The sequence below is a fragment of the Danio rerio genome, chromosome 11 (genome assembly GCF_052040795.2).
Source record: "Danio rerio strain M-AB ecotype USA chromosome 11, GRCz13ab, whole genome shotgun sequence".
In the NCBI taxonomy this organism is placed as follows: Eukaryota; Metazoa; Chordata; class Actinopteri; order Cypriniformes; family Danionidae; genus Danio; species Danio rerio.
The window spans coordinates 41,665,001-41,680,393 of record NC_141031.1 but is presented as its reverse complement, the minus strand read 5'-3'; the positions used below and the strand labels follow the sequence as shown (position 1 = coordinate 41,680,393).

Here is a 15,393-nt window from a genome sequence, read left to right as displayed (position 1 = left end):
AGTCGTGACATGGAGGAGAGAAAAAAAGAAACAGTCTCCACTCGAAAATATTCCCCAATTCGATCTCACACACTCATCGAAAGCACTTGAAGAGTCGCGCCCCACAAAAACTGAACGTGTCTTGATGTCGCAATTAATCTGTATTTAGACTCAAACAGGTCAATGACAGAAAAGGACAACAAATATGATGAACACAAGAATAAATGTGCTTAGAAATGAGCTCATGGAAGGTATTCATTCATTCATTTTCTTGTCGGCTTAGTCCCTTTATTAATCCAGGGTCGCCACAGCGGAATGAACCGCCAACTTATCAAGCACGTGTTTACGCAGCGGAAGCCCTTCCAGCCGCAACCCATCTCTGGGAAACACCCATACACACTCATTCACACACACTTATACACTACGGACAATTTAGCCTACCCAATTTACCTGTACCGCATGTGTGGGGAAAACCGGAGCACCTGGAGGAAACCCATGCGAACACAGGGAGAACATGTAAACTCCACACAGAAACGCCAACTGAGCCAAGGCTTGAACCAGTGACCCAGCTACCTTCTTGCTGTGAGGCATCCGGATTTTAGGGTCAGAATTTGGCCTCAACAACATGAAAGTATGGGTCCATCATGCCTGGTATTAACTATTCTGGCTGGTGGTGTAATGGTGTGAGGGATATTTTCTTGGCACACTTTGGGCCCAGTAGTACCAATTGAGCATCATGTCAACGCCACAGCCTACTTGAGTATTGTTGCTGACCATGTCCATCCCTTTATGACCGCAGTGTACCCATCTTCTAATAGCTACTTCCAGCAGGATAACGCACCATGTTATAAAGCATGAATCATCTCAGACTGGTTTCTTAAACATGACAATGAGTTCACTGTACTCAAATGGCCTCCACAGTCACCAGATCTCAATCCAATAGAGCACAGCCAACAAATCTCCAGCAACTGCGTGATGCCATCATGTCCATATGGAGCAAAATCTCTAAGGAATGTTTCCAATACCTTGTTGAATCTATGCCACGGTTCAGGGCAGTCCTGAAGGCAAAAGCGGGTCCAACTCGGTATTAGTAAGGTGTACCTAATAAAGTGGCCAGAGAGTGTATAATTCTTATGAAAAACAAATCTTTAAAAGGTGTCTTTTCTGATAAAGTTTAATCCTGGTCTGGTGCAATTGATAGCAACTGTCGGTGTTTTTTTTTTTTTATGTGTGGACTAAACCTAATCCAATTATTTCAAACCAGATTAGCTCGTTCACTTAAGACCGGCCTGATCTCCAGTTTGACGGTGTCTTTCTGCAGGGTGAGGAATAAGCGTTTGAGGGCACACAAACACACACAGGAGTTCTGGCTCTCCATCACACGGAGCTGCATCTGGTCAGCGTGACAGAAACAGTCCCTCCGGCTCCGGCACTAGATTGTCACGGCACGAGCATCGCCATAAAGTTCAACACAGGCATTCATTTATGTCTGCTGTGGGCCACTCCATTTTACACTACACCGAAACGCCATCTATCTCCTTTCGTTCTAGCACTTTCCCTCTCCATCTCCTTTCTTTCCACCTAAAAAACAGCATCAAGAGGCTGTTTTTTCACAGTATCGTGCATCGGGCAGAGAGCAAATTGCATGGACTGACACATCGTTTCATTATAAGGTCATGCATAGAAATGTGGAATGCATTTAGCAAGAGCAAATAACAGATTCACGCGCAGGGCGTGACATTAACACTTGTCTGGGGAACAAAAAGTGTATTTTTGAAGAGGCAAGTGAAAGGAAATCATCCAAACCAAACAGGTAGACTGAGTGAAGGGTCATGAAACCCTCTTACACAATACTTGTTATTACCACAGTTTGGAAAAATCCTGCTAAAGTGGACATGGCAAAGCTGTGGAGGGAGGATATACAAGGCTATAAACGTTTTAAAATACCAATTTTGGTCCCACTTTATATTAAGTGTCCTTAACTACTATGTACTTACATCAAAAAATAAATACAATGTACTTATTGTGTTTATAATGTATTTGAGAACACTTGTGGTGCTCTTGAGTTAGGATAAGGGTTGGGTTATGGACAGGTTTGGTGGTGTGGGTAGGTTAAAAGGTAGGTTAAGGTGTAGGAAATGGTCTGCAGTGTATTTACAAATGTAATTACAGAAGTTAATTACAGATGTAATTACATACATGTATTTAATCAAGCATAAGTACACAATAAATACATGTATTTACACAATAAGTACATTGTAACAAACTATTAGATCCTGTGTAAGTACATATTAGTTAAGGCCACTTAATATAAAGTGGGACCCTGATTTTTTTTTTTTTATATAGGTTAAACAGCTTGGTTTTAGCATTTTTAAAACCATTTAGCCAATCTGCAGGTCTGGCGGGAGCACTTATAGCTTAGCTTAGCATAGATCAGTGGTTCTCAAACTGTGGTACGTGTACCATTAGTGGTACGCGGGCTTCCTTCTAGTGGTACAGGGAGGAATGAAATATGTACATGCTACATACATTTCAAAATGGATTAAAAATTATGTATATAATATGCCATATATGATGTATAGCCTAAATTTCTGAGCTAATCTGCCAGGTTTTTTAACTGTGCAGAGTTGTAGCTGATTTACTGGGCCTGCTATGCTACTGTATTTCAATACTGCTCATTTTAGTGGTACTTGGAGAGACAATTTTTTTCTAAGGTGGTACTTGATGAAAAACGTTTGAGAACCACTGGCATAGATCATTGAAACAGATTAGACCAGTGGTTCTTAAACTTTTTTCACCAAGTACCACCTCAGAAAAAAATTGTCCCTCCAAGTACCACCATAACGACCAGTATTGAAATACAGTAGCGTAGTAGGCCCAGTAAGGCAGCTACAACTCTGCAGTTTAAAATCGTGACAGATTAACTACTATTATTAAAAAATTTTATTATTATCAGCCACTTTTAACATTATAAATAGTTTGAACATTAACACTGTACTGTGCTTATATGTAAAAAAAAATCAAATAAAAACCTGGAAATGTTGCTTGGACCTCATAAATATAGGTTATATGTCATCATATTAATATGTGAACCAAATATATGTTGCATGTACATATGACATTGATATTGGATTACTATTGGATTACACGTACCACAGTTTGAGAACCACTGGATTAGACCATTAGCATCTCACTTCCAAATATTCAAAGAGTTCTGATAATTTTCCTATTTAAGGCTTGACTCTGCTGTAGTTATATTGTAGAGTTAAATTAAAAGTTGCTATTGGGCAGCATGGTGGCAGTGGTTGCATGTACTGGGTCGCGGCTGGAAGGGCATAACTAACTAAATTAATTATGTAGGCTAATGGATGTCTATGCCTATAACACGTTTCCTAATCCACAGAGAAAGTGAAAGCAACGTGGAGAAGGCTCATTCTTTATCCTCTAGCTGCAGATGCTGTTTAACTGTTTTCTCGCTAGTGAAGTGTTCAGTTTTTCCGCCTTGTATATAGCAAATGCATCATGGCGTGACACAACTGACTCTTAAAGGGAATGGGAGATGAGACTCTGATTGGTTTATTCTCAAAACACACCCATAACTAATTAAGAAGATAAGCTCAACCCTGTACGATTATGCATCGCGGCGCAGAGCATCATTTTCCGTCCTTAAAATAGCAAAAGTGAATTCAGACATGCCCTTAATGTGTGCGCCCTGCGCTTTATACTTTTCGCCTAGATCCGTAAAATAGAGCTCTGAGTGTCAAACCTACATACTGCACCTTTAATGTTTGGTAATGCGTTTACTATCATGTACAAACAATTAGTAATACCTTAATGATGGTTTTTATTCAAATGAGTTGATGTTATGCAAATTAAATACTTTTAAATAATTAAATAATTGAGAGTGATTAACTAATGTAAAGAGCACAACTTTGGATTTTAATAACGCATTAGTTCATGTTGAACTATGATTAATATATGCTTCACAAGATTATTCACACTTAGTTCATGTTAGTAAATACGTTAACTAATGGACTATTATTCTAGTGTTGCCATTTTACTCGATGTGTTTTTTCTCCTGCGCTGAGCCATAAATCTCCATTTCAGCCTCATTTAAACACATCTCCTGTTATTCAGCTGCAAGCAATGAAAACCATTTCTAAAATATAAAGTTCAGGTGTTGGTTAGGACTCCTTTTATAATAGAAAATATTCCTTCTATCGCGTGCCATTGCTTTTACATAGAACAAGGCTCATATCAGCCTTTAAGTTCGACAGTCAGGCACACTTCTGTTAGTGTCGTCAATCTGGCAACCTGCGCTTGAGTGTGTTTTCAATCAGGTGTTTAACCCCCAGGGGTCGAAGACCGCGTATACGCGTTTTGATGCGTCCTCTCCTCATAGTGCCGAAAATAACTGAAATTACACTTTCATTTTTGATCGTACAGATAAGATCGAATCTGTTAGGTGTCTAGGTTATTTTGTGTACACTCACAATGACAACAAACGTGTGTGCTTTGGCAAAATAAAGATAATAAACAGTGTAGGCATTCTCTCTTTTCTCTTTCTGTGAACTGTTTTTAGAAAGCCATACATCTCCATGTGAGCCTCATTTAAACACACCAAAACTTTACTCATATCTATAACTTGAAGGTTTTTACTGTAGGACATGTTCATAAATGATTTTTCAGATTATGGAGTGATGAAAAGAGATGCCCAAAACCCCCCATGTAAAACCTTTTGACAGAACTGATTTATACCAATGTTCAGAATTCAGTGCTAGCAATATATGTAAATGAGCACATATTTAAATAAACAATGGCTCATTTGAATATTTGATATACTGAGTTAAACCATAAATATTTGTATATCTTAGTAAAATCAATAAACTGGAAAAAAAATAATAATCACTATTAATTTATTAGTAGTTTTTTTCTTTACCTGATTCACCTGCAGTATCTTGCCTTTATTTTAAGCCTGTGAATCAAATCTCCATCCAAACTGAGGCATTTGAGTGCTTAGAGATCTGAAGCTATGCCTGCTGGTAAACACAAGCACCAAACTATCTGTATTGATTTAGAAATCCTCATACCTCAAGTTCACTACTGCAAACAAACACACACACGCAGGCGAACACACACACACACACACACACACACACACACACACACACACACACACACACACACACACACACACACACACACACACACATTGTCAACAGTACTGTTAGTGAAGACTGTCTATCAGGTATATTGCTGGATGGTTTACGAGAAACAGCTTACAGCAGGCAAACCTGGAAAGATGATGGACCGGCTGGTGAACATGAGGTAATGTTTAGATGCTTAAAAGGACAATTACTTTAAAACTGAAAACTCCGTCATCATTTACTCACCCTTTACTTTTTCTATCTTCTGTTAAACAAAGAAGATATTTTGAAGAATGTTGGAAACCTGTAATCACTGACTTCCATAGTATTTTCCCTGCTATGGAAGTCACCGGCTGCAGTGTGCAGAATAAAGAATAAATAAGAATAAGAATAAAAAAAAAGAATAAGTTTACAGAATAAAGAAACTTATAAAAGTTTAGGACCACTTGAGTAAATAGTTAATATATTTTCAATTTTAGGTGAGAAATAACTTTAACTGTCCTTGCTCATATGCTCAGATTTAACTTTAACCAATTAATATACAATGCAAAAAAAAAAAAAAAAAAAAAAGCTCACATACAAATTAAAAATATTAATAACAAATGCACAATGTGATGAGCATATTTAAAATGTTGCTGTATAATACTACATAAATATATTTGTTACAACAAATATCTTTAAAAAAAATTTAATTTCTAAAAAATGGTTCACTTTAGTTTGGTTGTCTATAAAAATGCATTTATTAATATTTAATTTAATAAGCATAATTAAGGCATTATTGTGGGGAAATGTATTCATTTTTTAAATAAAAATTAAATCAAATTAAATTGAATTATCAAAATAAAATAAAATAAAATAAAATAAAATAAAATAAAATGAAATATCCTAACCCAAATGATTGAAAAAGATATTGGATATATTTTAGTAGACTGCAACAAAAAGCCTGAGGATTGAAGTACTGAGTAATGCTCTAAGATCTCAGTGTCCCTGTCCTTCTCCTGTGGGAAATGAACCCACAACTTCCCTGTCTTATCGGCCCAAACACTAAAGCACTGCAGCCTGCCTGAAAAGCCTGTGTTTCTCACCCACAGCCCAATAAACACTTATCAAAGACACAAATGTCCGATTACACTGAGAGCCACATGCAGACTTCAGCTATGCTTTTACTGTACAGTTAAGAAAAACATGCAAAAAAAAAAAAAAAAAGCATCAAGTTACACTCACTTTACTGAACTGGGATATTTAATATATTTATTTCCATTAATTATCATGACTAATATGTATTTGCATTGTATTTTCAATTACTTATTATGTAAGATTCAACTCTCTTTTTCAAATCAATTTAATATCAAACAAATCTGAAAAAAGTAAATAATAAATAAATAAAAAATAATTAATAAGTTAATAAATAAATCTGTTAATTTAACAATCTTCTGGAGTTGTGATATTTGCATTTATCCACGTTATATTATATATTGTTAATTTTATGAATAAATGCAAGGTTATGAGACCAAGAAGTCATTACAACATTTTAAATTTGCTTTAACTCAAAATAATTTAACCAATTTCTACTCTATTGGTTTACAAAATGATGCAAGATTAAGCTTTAAAGTCAGTTTAAAATCATTTCATTTTAAATGGCTTGCATAGCCAACTTGATTATGCAATTTTTAATGCATGTACAGTAGACAGATCAAATCAACATTGTATCATTTAACTTCAATAAACTGGAACATTAACAATAACATCCTCATTACTTTAATTGATAACTGCAAATTGTAATGATTAAACTCATCCAATTCAAAATGTAGTTGAACTTTATTATATTCATTATTATATTAATTATATTATAATTAATATAATAATAAATTATAATATAAATTATAATATAAATAAATCATTAATTATACATTTATTATTAAATTAATTATAGTATTATAATTCTCAATGTGTTTTAATTAAAATTTAAAAAATTATATATATATATAAAATTTAAACCAATGTAATAAATTTTTAATTAAAGATTATTAAATTAAATGTTTTTTTAATCAAAGACATTATTTTATTTAGCTCTGTATTAAACTAATATTATTACAATATGTTCTACATATTTTTTATGTTCTTTTAAAAAGTAAGATTGCTAGTAAGTTTAACAAACATTTACAAAATGTTATCATACAAAAATAATACAATAATTAAATTTTATTTTAATTATTAAACTGCTGCCAAATTTTATGAATTTTGGATTGAAATTAATCCATAGGGAATATATATTTAATAATTTATTACTGTTGAATAACAGTAGGTATATAATTAAATTAATTCAATTAAAGTATATTTTTAACAGACTGAAAGATTTTATACTTTTGTTTATATGATTTTGTTTAAATGATGTAAATCAGACAGTTTAATCAAAATCAAAACTTGAGTTTACCCACTTTAAGAAAGCTAAGAAAAATGTTTCTGATGATCAATTTTACATGAGAATTATAACTTGTTACTCTCTGGAAGGCGATTTATTTTTTTTATAGGGTATTTTTTTTAACTTTTATTTATTTTTAGATTGTTTTAGTATTTTTTAATATCCAAACAAACAAATAGTCTATAAAATATTATTTTCTTGCTTCACCATCTCACTTCTATAATGCATGAATGTACTGTAAAACTCTACAGCCTTACAGGATAAATGAAGTTGTATTTTATAATAGAAAAAGCCAGTAGGAGCTCTGAAACTTCTTAATAAAGCGCTTCAGATTCAGTCCTGTCATTTCTTCAACAGCAGACGCTCAGTAAAAAAGAAGCACTAAACAGATCAGAGCAGAAAGACGCGTTCTACAGAAGAAAGGCGGTTCGATACCTGAAAACAGCAGGACCAGGAAATTGTGCGTAAGTCGCCTGAAATCGTGCTTGAACTTTGCGATACTGAAACCCCAATTACAGAGGAAAACCACAGCTCTTCCTTCAGCCTCCCGCGCCGACAGAAACAGACTGAAAGGATTTGACAGTCCTGTTCGGGAATTATTGTTTCCTCACTGGGAAGATAAGGATTTGCTTTCTTTTTTTTTTACACACACACTTCAGCAGTCACTTGTCTTCCCTCTTTTCTTTTTTTAAGATGCTGAAGCTTTGATGTAAACGCAAGTGTCTGGAATTTAAATCGCACACCAAATAAAACTCTGTTCAACGCTAAAAGAAAAATACTAAATAAAATAAAATCAGTAAATATGCTAGATATGCTTCATTTAAATCGATCAAACTGAAATCATATAAATATATGTGCATCATGCACTTGTTCTGGTAACACTTTACAGTACGGTTGTATCAGTAAATAGTAATGCATTTACTTACATGAACAAACAGACAACATATTTATTACAGTATTTGTTCATTTTAGTTCAAATTAGCTCATGAAAATAAAGTTGTTCATTGTTAGTTCATGTTAACTCGAGGTGCATTAATTAATGTTAACACGCATGGGTTTGGATGTTAATAATGCATTAGAAGATGTTGAATTATCATTATTAAATGCAGTACTAAGTATTGTTTATTATTAGTTCATGATCGTAAATACATTAAGAAATGAAACCTTATTGTAAAGTGTGACCTTTGCTTTTACTTTAAGTCAAAATTCAGTTTAATGGCAAAAAAACAATATATATATATATAAAATACTTTTTAAAAATTGGTAGCTTCTTTTTTTTTTTTTACTTATTTTTGGCCTTTTTGCCTTTATTAGATAGGACAGTATTGAGACAGGAATCAAATTTGAAGAAAGATAGGGGCATAGGGTAGGGAAATGTCATCGAGCCGGGATTCAAACTCAGGACTCCCTGAGTCCACTAGTCTACTGCACAGACAAAAAATCTGTAGTTTCTTGCAAAGTTCTTCGGAAATGTTTCTTTTGATTCATTCATACTAAAACTATTTAAAAAAAAAAAAAAAAAAACTATAAGGACCATGCACTTGTTTTTACTATTTCTAAGGCGAAATTGTGTTAAATGCAAATGCAAATAATAATAATAATAATAATAAATAATTCATAATTAATAATTTCTTCTCTGTGTTTCTTCTATATTTAATTAAAAATTGTTTATGAATTATCGAAAAATTGAAAGTAAATTAACAAAAAAAATTTATTGCAAATTAAAAGTGTTAAAATTATGTTTTTTTTAAATAAACATTACTTTATTTAACTTATAACTTTTAATATTTACAATTATATTCAGTAGGTATTATGGGGCTTTAAATTAAATGAAATTAAATGAAATTAAATGAAATTAAATTAAATTAAATTAAATTCAAGGTAAGCAAAGCTTAAATCACAATTAAACACAACAAACAAATAAACAAATAGATTTTTACCCAGCACTAAATTTAATTTTAATTATTTTTATTTAATTTAGATATTTTTTTCTGTAATGATTTGTAAAGCCAATTAAATCACTGACTGAATAAAAGCCAAAACTGCTAGAAACTTTATGAATAAATACAAAGAAATCAAATATTAACATGACATTTAATGTAGAAAGACTGAAATGGTGGAGTTTTGTAAGTTTAAAACATGGGAAAGAAATTACACTAAATATATAAGACAGTAACTAATTCCTTTTGATGATACTGGAAAAATTTGGTTAATTAATAATTTATTAACTAATAAGTTAATTTAAATTCTTTAACACCCAATTAGATGCGAGTAAAGTCAAGTTTTACTTTACATAAAACAGAAACCAAATTGTGCAATATTTTGTGCAGATGAGGTATTTAGTGTTGAAAACAGAAGTAGTGCAACATGATTTTGGTACATTCATAAATAAAACACTGTTTTCCTTATTGAGTTCTTGTAATATGGAGTTTAAGTAAAGTTTCCAGTGCATATAGAGAGGAGATTGTGTTTTCTATAGGTGGTTTGTCAAGCCCACTCACCTGTGTGAGACACACTTAAAGATGCACAATTGTAAGAAAGAAAACAATATTAGAGCAAATTAAACAGTAGGAAGACTGACGCAATCATGTATTGGTATAAATGAAGTAATAGTTCAGTCCATTTACTGTAGGAGCAGCTTTAAAAAAAAACATCTTCTTACTGATTTAGATTCAGACCTTAAGGTTTCCCTGAAGCTAAAATTGAAAGAAAAAAAGAAAAAATAAATATGAAACCAAAAGCCTCATGTTGAAAACCTCAAGTGTGCTGTAAAATCATCAGAGCATTAATATTTGACAAAACAACAGTCTTGTTAATCTTTTCTAATCAGAAATGTGCCAATCACACATGGGGAAAAAGACTCTTCAAACACGATTCCCTTCATTTATCAGCATGCAAAAGGGTTTTTGTGAGAAACTGTCTGCCTAAAACTGATTGAGTTTCTAATATGAATTTCACAGATCCACTGATACACATTCCAAAGACGTTCTGGATTAAGTGCCAATCTAGAAAATCACACAGGAGAGAACCAAAGTCTAGATGAGAAGACACTTGAAGAACTTTTGGTGTTTCTTAATCATTTGTACTCCAGCCATATACAACTTGAATAAAAAATTTATTTCTATCACCTATCATGTATTTTGGTCTAAAAGAAAAGAAAATATAAATTATTAATAAAAATATATACATAAAAAACACACAAATAAATGCAATAAATAATAAATAAAAGTTACAAAAACAATAATGAAAAATAATAAAATTAATAATAAAACATAATAAAATAATAAAATAAATAATTAATAAAAAGTATAAAACAATAACAAAATAAAATAATAATAATAATGAATGAATAAAATAAATCATCAAAAATTTTATAATTAAATAAATAATAAAAATGATTATAAAGCAATGAAAATAAAATAAAAATAATTTAAAATAAAATAAATAAGAAATAAAATTAAAGACAATAATACAAAAATACAATATAAAGAAATTATTACAAAATACAAGAAATTAAGGACAAATTTTAAAAACAATAATAAAATAATAATAAAAAATGATAATTATAATAAAATAAAGCGTTTGCATGTTCTCCTCGTGTTGGCGTGGGTTTTCTCCGAGTGCTCCGGTTTCGCCCACAGTCTAAAGACATATAGGTGAATTGGGTAAGCTAATTTGTCCATAGTGTGTGTGTGTGTGAATGGGTGTGTATGGATGATTCCCAGTGATGGGTTGCAGCTGAAAGGGCATCCGCTGCGTAAAACATATGCTGGGTAAGTTGGGGGTTCATTACGCTGTGGCAACCCCAGATTAAAAAAAGGAACAAGCCGAAAAGAAAATTAATAAATGAATAAATCAATAAAATAAGATAAAATAAAATAATAAAAAAAAAAGTTATAATAAAAATAAATAAATAAAATATATAATATTAATGACATAAATAAATGAATAAAATATATAATAATATTAACAACAATAATGGAATAATTTCCTAGTGTTGGGTTGTGGCTGGAAGGGCATCCGCTGTGTAAAACATTAATAAAGGATTAATAAAGGGACTAAGCTGAAAAGAAAATGAATGAATGAATGAAATAAAATAGATAATATTAATAATAAAAATAAATGAATAAAATTAAATTAAACAAAAAATTTAAATGATAATAATAATAAATTTAAGTAAATTGATTAAAATGTATTCAGAAAATAAAATAAACCAAGGAGATTAAATACATTTTTTAACTTAACACTTTTTTTAAACAAGACACATTCACACAATGTAAAATAATAGTATTATATCCAAAAACCTACAAATAAACAATATAATGTAATACAAATTATTATTCAAATAACTTTGAATACAGGATTCAGTCGAGTTAAAACTCTATTAATAATAATAATAATAATAACAATAATAATAATAATAATAATAATTATTATTATTATTATTATTATTATTGTTGTTGTTGTTATATTATTATTATTATTATTATATTATTATTATTATTATATACTAATAATAGTAATATAGCAATAATAATAATAATAATAATAATAATAATATACCAGCGACCTTATTGCTCTGAGGTAACAGTTCTAACCACTGAGCCACTAAGCCACATAAATGTACGTGTGCTTTAACCACATTGTGTTCATTATATTAGTAGTCATAAGTATGTCTGATGACAAAAATAAAGTACATTTTGACTTCATAAGAACTTCTCCCTCTCTGCTAATGCACTTTTCGAATGCCCCTTTATGCAGTTTTAGCGTCTCTGTCAACATAATTCCTCTATTACACAAGAATATTCCAGAACACAATCAACACTATTGAGGGAGAAAAAAATCACTTGGATGCTTTATGCAGAGCATTTCAAACTCCAGCTTAAAACCGCTCTCCCAGTACTCCATAGGGCAGGTAAAAACGCATTTTGACAGGGATTTCAAAGGACTTTTGTGCAGGTTAATGGAACAATTCAACAAAACAGCAAACGCATCAGCGGTAATGCACCGAACGGAGATGTTTTAAATTTCAAACATGCCTCTCGTCTTGTTTTCTATTGTCATTGCAACTCGTTCGCACAAAAATTTCCAGCAAAACGTCTTTTAAAGTGGCTAGCGATGAATTAAAGGGCAAATAAAAAGGTTTATTTCCTGCATGAGGTTAGTTGTCAGACATTTCACTGAATGTTTGTCAGGAAAAAGTTTAGGATTTAAAGCCTATATCACAGTCTTTACTGTGAAAAAAAGATACTATGTATATATATATATAGTTTTTTATTATTATTTTTTGTATTATTTTATTTTATTATATTATTGTTTATTATTATCTTTTCCCCACAAAGTATTGTATTTAAACTGAACAGAGCTGCAGCTCTCCAGCAACTGATTTTGAAACCCTTGCTTTAATGATTGTTTTATTATGAGTTTTTGTAATGCATAGTTTATAAACGCCTCTAAATAGCTGTTTTTCCCACTTAAAAAACTGTTTATGAAAAAACGACTTAATGTTTTTTTATTAGCTACATGTTTTATTTTGACAGTTTTTTTTTCAGTTTTCTGTGTTTTTGTTAACAAAGATAATAATAATAATAATAATAATAATAATAATAATAATAATAACAGTAATAATAATAATAATAACAATAATAATAATAATAATAACAGTAATAATAATAATAATAATTATTATTATTATAATAATAATAACAGTAGTAATAATAATAATAATAATAATAATAATAATAATTCCTTACATTTATATATAGCGCTTTTCTGCTTTACGCATAGGGGAAATTTCCTCATTCACCAATGTAGAATAGAATAGAATAGAATAGAATAGAATAGAATAGACCAACAGAATTCAATAAATATTTATAACATATATATTTTTGTTTGTGTATTATAGATATCTTGATTGCGAAAAAGCGATTCAATATTTGCAACATATTCAACTTCAGTGCTTTAAAGAGTCTAAAAAAAGAAAAGAAAAAAAAACAACTATCCTCAGTCTCCTTAATTCAAGTTGATTTGATTTTGCAGCATAGGATTGTTCGAGTAAGTAATAAAGTTAAAAAGTAATAAAACAGTAGAATAGAGCAGAAAAGAAAGCAAAACCAAAATAATTCACTCCATAAAATTTTACGAAAAAAAGGCAGCAGTGGTTGTCAGAACTTTACTATAAAAATACAGTAGAAACCACAAAATTTTACAGTATTTCATTATAGTATTGTACATCAGTGTTTTGAAGTACAAACATCTACACTTTACACAGTCAAAAACCTTAAGCAGGTGTGGATGAGAAGGTCATACAATAAACCAGTAAACCAGTGCTAATTACAAAGAAGCTTTCCCACAAGCCGAGAAGAAACATTTAGAAACCGCTCTGTGTCATTTATACAACTAACCCCATCATGGTAACAAACATCATATTTAAACAATGCAATAAACAAAAGTATTGATTTTTACTGTAGAACATATTACAGGTGAAATTACAGTCATTTTAATAAAGCAATCCAATATATTTTAACACTATATGTTTGTTATATATAATATATTATGACATATTCACTCAATCACTCACTTTCCTTCGGCTTAATCCCACATTTATGAGGTGTCGAAACAGTGGAATAAACCGACAACTGTTTCAGCATATGTTTTATGCAGCTGATGCCCTTCCAGCCGCAACACAGTACTGGGAAACACCCATACAGTCTCACATTCACACACAAACTCATACACTGCCGCCAATTTAGTTTATTCAATTCACTCCACACAGAAATGCCAACTGACCCAGCCAAGACTCGAACCAGTGACCTTGCTGTTAGGCGATATAATAAAAATGTAACTTAAAATTATTTAAACTGTTAAAAAAAGCTATTAAATATCAAGTTGATGCAAGTTAAAATACACATTTCTGCATTGAACTTTTGCCTGAAAAGCTTCATTCAGTTGTTCAGCTCATGTCTGTCCGTGTTTCTCTCTCTCTCTCTCCCTCTTTCACCTCAGTGCTCTTTCCGCTGTATTGAACTGTTTGTGACAGTGACTGCAGAGGCAGAAATATCACGCAAACTGTGTGTTCACTTAGTGTGTCTGAGCAGAACATCCCAGTCAAGCCAGAGTCTCCGTCACACGCAAACCCCTCCGCCTGAGACACAAAACACTATGCTATGCAGGAAAACTGGAAAACAGTCACGTATCCAAAAGATGGATCAGGTCACCGGGTCACAACTCTTACAGTCCTCATAGTAAACAACAAGGTGTATAAAGTTGAAGTCCAAATTATTCACCCTCATGTGATTGTATTTTTAAAAATGTTATTTATATATATATATATATATATATATATATATATATATATATATATATATATAGATAGATAGATAGATAGATAGATAGATAGATAGATAGATAGATAGATAGATAGATAGATAGATAGATAGATAGATAGATAGATAGATAGATAGATAGATAGATAGATAGATAGATAGATAGATAGATAGATAGATAGATAGATAGATAGATAGATATAGATATATGTATATACAATCAGTTGAAGTCAGAATTATTAGCCTCCCTTTTAATTTTTCTTCTTTGATGTTTAATAGAGCAAGTCAATGTTCACAGTATGTCTGGTAATATTTTTTTCTTCTGGAGAAAGTCTTACTTGTTTTATTTCTGCTAAAATATAGGCTGTTTTTAATTTTCTATATTATTAGCCTCTTTAAGCTAATTTTTAACCCAAGATCATTCTGAAAACGTAGGCTGCAATTTACGTGGCCGGAGGTACGTATGGCCGCATTTCGAGTCCGGGAAAGAGCGGTTCCAGAAATCAGGTAAAACAAAAAA

At 31.2% G+C, this 15,393-nt stretch overlaps 1 protein-coding gene and 1 long non-coding RNA gene across 12 annotated transcripts in view; one reads left to right on the top strand and one right to left on the bottom strand.

Moving 5' to 3' along the window:
• The window catches only part of epha8 (eph receptor A8), a 336,681-nt gene that overhangs the window by 137,392 nt on the left and 183,896 nt on the right, over nt 1-15,393 (bottom strand). The gene's annotated exons all lie outside the window — the stretch shown is intronic.
• The window catches only part of LOC147841877 (uncharacterized), a 174,321-nt gene that overhangs the window by 38,199 nt on the left and 120,729 nt on the right, over nt 1-15,393 (top strand). The gene's annotated exons all lie outside the window — the stretch shown is intronic.